The following is an 8089-nucleotide window of genomic DNA, read 5'->3' on the forward strand; positions in this document are numbered from 1 at the left end:
TGCAGGTACCACCGGTAACATAGAACCCTGCAAAAACTTCTAGTGCAGATGAATTTGAGAGCAAGCCAGAGAGAAACAGCTGAGGAGCATGCTAGAAAGGGCTGACCTGTCCGCATTGTCTGTGCCTGACAGGCTGTCATGTGGTACGGAGGAGCCTGTGAGAGGTATCCCAAAGCAAGAGGGTTTGATTAGTTGCTAGGAGCTCCACATGCTAATCAGGAGGTGTGTGTCTGTAAATAGCAACATAAACATCTTCTAATGGACAGTGTTCTAAAGCTGTCTCAATTGTGCTTAATGAAATGGGGACCTGGTTTTAGATTTTTGTTCTCTAATTCGCTGGGGGTGAAACCCCTTGTATGAAAACATTCACCGTGGGAATAAAGCTTGCGCACATTAGCCTGGGTGTGTAGCCGAGCACAGCTTTGTTAAGACTGTACTTTCAGGGATCATTTCTATAGTTTGTAACTAGAGAAGTGTGGTTGAAAGTGTCTGACTTTGCTAACCACGATGAGAAGTTAAAGTGGTCGCTTCTGAGCATGAAGTGAGTGGACAGTGTTGCTTTAATGCATCTGCTATCTGCTATTGATGAGTGTTTTTGCTTTCCTTTTGGGAAGCTGAGAAGAAGAGAACACAAACTGAGTGGTTAGTTCTTATAAAACAAATTTAAAAATAAATGTTTTGTTTTTTTTTTCTGTTATCTGAACTTGTTTAAAGCTTTTCTTCAGTTCTCTTTAAAAAAAGTAAAGGTAGTGTGAAAATGGTGTTTTAGAAGTTTCTAGTTCAGTACTTACTGAAAGAGTTTAAAGATTTCTTTATGCTGCTCTCTCTTTTTTTTCTTGTAATCTATTTCAGTATTTAGGTAGGGTCCTGTGTCTGCACGTTCTTTTCCTTTTCCATTTGCCTCTCCACTTCTCTCTTCTTCCTGTCCCATTTTTTGGGAAGCCCCTATTTTTACTTCTCCTGCTCTGGCAGGGGGTACGCAGTTTGCTCTTGGCCCCAAGCCCATCAGACAATCCACACAGGATCTGAGAGTAGCTGTCTCTTGGCCGTATAGTGTGTAGAGGGTTCTAAAGCTGTCTCAGGGTATGTCTACACTATGGGATTATTCTGATTTTACAGAAACCGGTTTTTGGAAACATATTATATAAAGTCAAGTGCACGCGGCCACACTAAGCACATTAATTCGGCGGTGTGCATCCATGTACCGAGGTTAGCATCGATTTCTGGAGCATTGCACTGTGGGTAGCTATCCCACAGTTCCCACAGTCTCCCCCACCCATTGGAATTCTGGGTTGAGATACCAGTGCATGATGGGGCAAAAACAGCATCACGGGTGATTCTGAGTAAATGTCATCAGTCAATCCTCCCTCTGTGAAATCAACGGCAGACAATCATTTTGCGCCCTTTTCCCTGGATTGCCTGAGCAGACGCCATAGCACGGCAATCATGGAACCCGTTCAGCCTTTTGTCACCGTCACTTTATGTCTACTGGATGGTGCTGACAGACGCGGTACTGTAACACTACACAGCAGCATTCCCTTGCTTTTTGCAAGTTAACAAAGATGGTTACCAGCCATACTGTACCATCTGCTGCTTTGCAAGTTTACAATGATAGTTACCAGTTATACTGTACTGTCTGCTGCTGTCCTGGATGCTCCTGGCCGGCCTAGGTGAGGTTGGCCAGGGGTATATGGACAAAAATGGGAATGACTCCCCAGGTCATTCTCTTCTTTAAGTTTTGTCTGAAGGGAGAGTCAGTCCTGCCTAGACTATCAGGCAAGCCTCCTAAAGAACCAGAGAGACAAACGGTCGTTCCAGCTCAGAGCCCCAGACATCCTGCAGAAATGATGGGCTGCATGCCATTCTAGGGGGTGCCCCTGCAACAACCCCATCCATTGCTTCCTCCTCCCCCACCCCTCCTGGGCTACCGTGGCAGTTATCCCCCCATTTGTGTGATGAAGTAATAAAGAATGCAGGAATTTGAAACAACACTGACTTTATTGCCTCTGCAAGTAGAGTTCAAAGTGGGGAGGGGAGAGAAGCCTCCAGCTGCTATGATATTCCAGGCAGGACTGAATCTCCATTAGACAAAGCTTAAAGAAGAGAATTACCTGAGAATCATTCCCATTTTTGCCCAGGCACCCCCAACTGACCTCACCAAGACCTGCCAGGAGCACTCATGGGACAACGATGAGGGATATCAGTCCTACCATACCATCTAGAGAAGGGAAGGGGACACTGCTGTGTAGTGCTGCAGCACCACATCTGCCAGCACCATCCAGTAGACATACAGCGACATTGGAAAAAAAGGCAAGAAATGATTTTTTTCCCTTTGCTTTCATGGGGAGGGAGGGGGACAACATATACCCTGAACCACCTGCGACAATATTTTTGACCCTTTAGGCTTTGGGAACTCAGCCAATAATTCAAATTGTTTTCGGAGAGTGCAGGAACTGTGGGATAGCTACAGACGTCAGTTGCCCCTCCCTCCATGAGCGTCCATTTCATTCTTTGGCTTTCTGGTACACTTGTCTCAGCTCTCAGCTCTTAAGTTTCAGCACTCTGTTGAGTCCCTGTTGTGGCCTCTGTCTATCATGGCCTTGGAGATTTTTTCAAATGCTTTTGCATTTTGTCTTTTGGAACAGAGTTCTGATAGAACAGATTCATCTCCCCATACAGAGATCAGCTTCAGTATCTCCCGTACGGTCCATGCTGGAGCTCTTTTTGGATTCTGGGACTGCATGGTCACCTGTGCTGATCGGCACTCCATGCTGGGCAAACAGGAAATTAAATTCAAAAGTTCACGAGGCTTTTCCTGTCAACCTGGCCAGTGCATCCGAGTTCAGATTGCTGTCCAGAGTGGTCACAATGGTGCACTGTGGGATAGCCCCCAGAGGCCAATACCATTGAATTGCGGCCACACTAACCCTAATCCGAAATAGCAATACCGATTTCAGCGCTACTCCCCTCGTCGGGGAGGAGTACAGATACCGGTATTAAGAGCGCTTTAGATCGATCTAAAGGGCTTCATTGTGTGGACGGGTGCAGGGTTAATGCGATTTAACGCTGCTAAATTTGATATAAAATCGTAGTATTGACCGGGCCAGAGAGAGCAGCAGGTTTCCCCTATTGTTTCCCGCTCTTGTTTTCTTGATTAGTTTCTCCTCTACACCAACTTGTGTGGTTTCTTTCTCAGCCTGGCTAGATCAGTTGGCAAAGCATCAGACTTTTAATCTGAGGGTCCAGAGTTCAAGTCTCTGGTCAGGTGATAAACTACTCCCCAAGATCTTAAACTGTCTTTCTCATGTCCTCTTTGTTACTTTTTCTCTTCAGGATTTTCCCTTTCCTCAGAAGGGCCTTTTTGTGTGTGGGTTTGAAAGGGCAACTTCCTGACAGCCCCTCTGTCCTTGCACCCTGGAGGAATAAAGGTCTCTGGGCATAGAGCATGTTCCTCCCCTGCACGCGTGCGCGCACGCACACACACACACACACACACACACACCTGAAAATCCCTAAGGAATTAGAATCACCTGCTGCCTTCCCCTGTCCTGCTGGATCCCCAAATGAAGATGCTCTTCAGCCTAAACCCATGTCCCCTCTTTTCCCAGTGCCCCTCAATCCCAGCCCTCAGTCCCTCCTATGCTCACTGCTCCTCACTGCCAATCAGAGCCTGCTCCTCTTCACCCTTCTCCTCTGTCCCAACCCACAGCCCCCTCCTATTCCCAGTGCCCCTCAATCCCCATCCACAGCCCCTCCCATTCCCAGAGCCCCTCAATCCCAACCCATGGCTCCCTCCTTCCCTCCAGCAGCAGGTGCTTCAGACCCCCTCAGGAAGATTTTCTTGCAAGGTTTCGTGTAGGAGTCTGCATGTGGATTTTACAATATGTTGGAAATCTGTTGGGTTGCTTGCCGAAATGATCACTTGTGGCTGGTGTTGGATTCCCAGTCTCCATGTTACAGGGGCAGGAGAAATAAAGGGTTTTTATCCTTGTTGTGTGAATCAAGGGCAGCACAACTGTGCTTGGCAGACCCCGATTGAGGGACTCACCCTCAGTTCAATAGCACTTGCTAGGCAGGGGACAGGGGTTCCAAAGCCAAGTGGGCCAAGCTCTGGGTCTCAATACTAAAATTTAGGTGTCAGACCAACGTTAGGACAGGGTGGTTGTGAAGAGATGAGTGAGTCCCTAGACAACATAGTGAGTATGGAGCCTTCTTATTTCCCCCCTTTTCCACCCAGGATGGCAGGTGAACTCTACAGAGGCACCTCTGGGCTTGCTCTGACTAAGGACAACAGCTGTGAGTGGGGTGCAGAGAGGGGATGGCTCATGTTAAAGGACGTTTGGTTGCTGGACTTACGAACCGTAGGGAGAAGGACACTGTCCAGCTTATTGGGGGGTGGGTCTTTCCCTCGTGGTTTATGTTTATGTGTTGGGGCTGCTGACATGACTTCTGCTAACCCTGGGCTTACATTGCAGTGTAGACATACCCTGAGAGGGCATCTAGACTGTGATAAAATCCCACTGGCCCGGCTGGCCTGGATGAGCTGATTTGGGATCCTGGAGCTCATACTGGAGCCCAGGCTCAGAGACCCTCACCCCTCATGGGGTCTCGGAGGCTGGGCTCAAGCCCAAGTGTCTACACTGTAATTTTATAACCCTGCAGCACAAGCCCCACAAGCCTGAATCAACTGACCCAGGGCTTGAGAATAGTGACGTGGGTGTGTTAATGGCAGTGTAGACATAATGCTGGGCTATGTCCACACTGCAATGAAACACCCAGGGCTGCCCCGTGCCAGTGCAGGCTCCCAGGCTAGGGCCATGGGGTGGTAAATTTGCAGCGTAGACCTCTCGGCTCAGGGTCAATACCGGGCTCTGGGACCCCACGAGGTTGGGAGGGAGTTTAGCAAGCAAACAAGGTAAAATGGCAGTGGAGTATTACCCTGGACTCAATGGCATTTCTCCATTGGTCTGTCTGCTTTGGGGCAGGGACAATAACACGTCCTGCTGCATTCGTTATTTCAAAGGGCGGTTTAGGATTTTCTTTCTCACACACGGTGCACGAAGCAGGACTCAATCCTTGGTGTAAACTAAATGAGCCGCTCACAGATTCTGGCAGCCACAATGAGCATTTGCTGTGAGAGCCCAGACCTGCCCCTGTCCCAGAGGGAGGGGGGTCATCTGTGAGAAGCTGGACCACTGACCTATCAGCTCTTAACTCCCAAACTTTCAGTAATTCTGTTATCAGTGCTTGTGAGTATAATCTAAACAGCCATACTGGGCTGGACCAAAGGCCCATCTAGCTCTGTGTTTTGTCCTCTGACAGTAGCCAATACCAGGTGCCCCACGAGTTACACAACAAGTCACCACTAGGAGTTGAACCCAGGATTTCCTGTTTACAAGACAGGCACTTTAGGCAGCTAAGCCATGGTGCCTACCTATGGCTAAACTACCGTGTCTGCCCACACCGGACTCCCTGCCATCCCCACTGGGGCCTGACAAGCTTTGCTTGTGTTTGGATTCTGCAAAGCAGAGGAGCAGGTGAGGTTTTCCTTGCAAGCTGGCTCTGTGTGTGTGTGTGTGTGTGTGTGTGTGTGTGTGTGTGTGTGTGTCTTTGGCCAGGTCTGCACTACAAAGTTATTTCAGCATCATTATATTGCTCAGGTGTGTGAAAAACACACAACAGTCCCTCAGTCAGCAGCTTGTGGCTGGTGCACACACTGCAATGCCACGTCTGGGGACAAAACTTCCCTCTTTTGGTGACAAAATAAAACCACCTTGACAAGAGGTCTAGAGCTTTTTGCAGCAAACTCAAAGTGACAAATTATCAGTCTAAATGCTGCTGGTCATTATATCACCATAACTGGCCTCCACCAGTATCCCACCATGCCTGCCGTGAAATCACCTGCCCTGCATTCCTGTTACAGAGGTTGGGTCCCTCCCCTTTCATAGCTCCAGAAAGTTCTGACAGCTGAGCTGCTATTTACACTGGAATTAGGTTAATATAACTGCATTGTCAGCCTAAGTAATGTAATTACTCCAACCTAATTTTGTAGTGTAGACCTGTCCAAAGAATCACACACACACCTTGGGACCAAAACTTCACCTGCTCCTCTGCTTTACAGAATCCAAACATGAGCAAAGCTTGTCAGGGCCCAGTGGGGATTGGCAGAGATTCAGGTGTGGGCAGACACAATGGCTTAAATAACCACAGGTGTCATAGTTTAGCTGATTAAAGCACCTGTCCTGTAAACAAAAGATTCTGGGTTCAACTCCCAGTGGTACCTTGAGGAGTGGCTTTTGGGGCACCTGGTATTGGCTACTGTCAGAAGACAAGATTCAGAGCTAGATGGACCTATGGCTTAAATTACACTCACAGGCACTGATAATAGAGTTACTGAAAGTTTGGGTGTTAAGAGCTCATAGGTCAGTGGTCCAGTTCCCTCAATGTGGTTTTACCATTTCCACTTGCTAAACTCCCTCCCAACCTCTATAAAATTACAGTGCAGACATATGGGCTTGAGCCCAATCTCTGAGGCTCCATGAGGGTTTCTGAACCCAGGCTTCAGTGTGAACACAAATATCTGCACCACAGTTTTTAGCCCCTCAGCTTTAGCTCCAGGAGCCCAAGTCAGATGACCCAGGCCAGCCCTGCTGCCATCTTTATCCCAGGAGAGATGGACTCTAAGGGTACGTCTCCACTGCAATGGAAGCCCAGGTGTGGCACGCTGTGCTCAAAGCAGCACCCTGCAAGCCCCATATTCACCACTCTGATATAATGATGAGATGGTTTGTACAAAGTCTGCCTGGTGAGGTGTCATTTCAAAAGTCTTGATCTGTTGAACATTAATATCGTGTTGGATTGTGTGTGCTCGCATTGGTTGGGAAGTTATGAAGTTTTGCTCTGTGTGTGTTACTGAGATATGTTATGAGTTTGGGAAATGCCCCCCACCAGCCTTTCAGGTGTGACAAGGGAGGAGCCAGACTCGCTGCTGGCCCATTGACGGGATCCACACTCCCAAGGACTAGCCCAGGAACCGTGTACAATGCAGACTTCTCCGAGATAGCACAGCGACAATGGACACTGCTTGAGTCACATGGTAACAAAGGAGCTTCCTAGCAAGTTGGAAGAAACTATGAAAGAGGGGAAGAGACATCATGACTTGGCCTCTCTCCCCCACAACTCAGCAGCTGGAAACACACCTGGAGGACAAAGACTGAACTGACTCAGAAATCAGAAGAGAATAATAACAATAATACTTGCAAACCAAAGTCCCCAAACAGACTAGTATTAGTTTTTCAGCAGAAAATTTTCAGTTTGGGGAATTTTGTTTTCTCAGTCAGACCTTGCCAAGGGAAGCAGGGAGAAAATGTTTGAGTTGCCTCCTTCAGAACAGCTTGGTCTAGACACTAGCTCTGGTTCACTGCTCTGGCCTTGCTCAGGTTGAGGGTATTTTAATAATTTGGGCAGGTCCCAGAGTGTTTGGGGGAGATGATGAGGATGTTCCCTTTTGAGATAAAAACTAAGAAATACAGCACTAGAGAATTTTTTTTAAGAAATCTGGGATTTAGACATTTTATTTAAAGCAAGGGAGTTCTGAGTTTCTGTTTGCAAGAAGTACCATTGTTTGATCGGTCATTGTACCAAAGGGGGAGATGGTTGTCTATAAAGGATGGGTGAAGACTAAATGCATCTGATGAAGATGGGATTCGAACCCACGCATGCAGAGCACAATGGATTAGCAGTCCATCACCTTAACCACTCGGCCACCTCATCAGAACTGTAAAGAAAAGGACAGGAGGAGAAATCTAAGGCCGGCAGAGACAGGGGCAATAAGGCATTTTTAAATACTAAGCGGAAGCAGGGGCTGAATGAGCTCCCTCCTCACATCTAGTGAGGAGCTGGGGGAAAGACTTCAGGAACAGACGATGTTTGCATAGACAAACCTACTCTGCCTAGATATGCAGCATGATGGGGCCACTTTCCCAAAAATGACCAGTTTTGGCTGGTGGCAGGTTACAACTCACTTTAGGATTGAGTGGAATGAAATGTTATTATCCTTCCTGCATGAGTGAAGGGCAGCAGAACATAC

At 47.7% G+C, this 8089-nt stretch overlaps 2 non-coding genes across 2 annotated transcripts; one reads left to right on the top strand and one right to left on the bottom strand.

Annotated features, from left to right (window-relative positions):
* Positions 1-427: 427 nt before the first annotated feature.
* Positions 428-644, top strand: LOC120393860. The gene has a single exon (XR_005592147.1). It is a non-coding gene; the product is annotated as a small nucleolar RNA U3 (small nucleolar RNA).
* Positions 645-7691: 7047 nt separating this feature from the next.
* Positions 7692-7773, bottom strand: TRNAS-GCU. Its single transcript has one exon. It is a non-coding gene; the product is annotated as a tRNA-Ser (tRNA).
* Between the last annotated feature and the right edge of the window lie 316 nt (positions 7774-8089).

The sequence above is a fragment of the Mauremys reevesii genome, unplaced genomic scaffold (genome assembly GCF_016161935.1).
Source record: "Mauremys reevesii isolate NIE-2019 unplaced genomic scaffold, ASM1616193v1 Contig35, whole genome shotgun sequence".
Taxonomy (NCBI): Eukaryota; Metazoa; Chordata; order Testudines; family Geoemydidae; genus Mauremys; species Mauremys reevesii.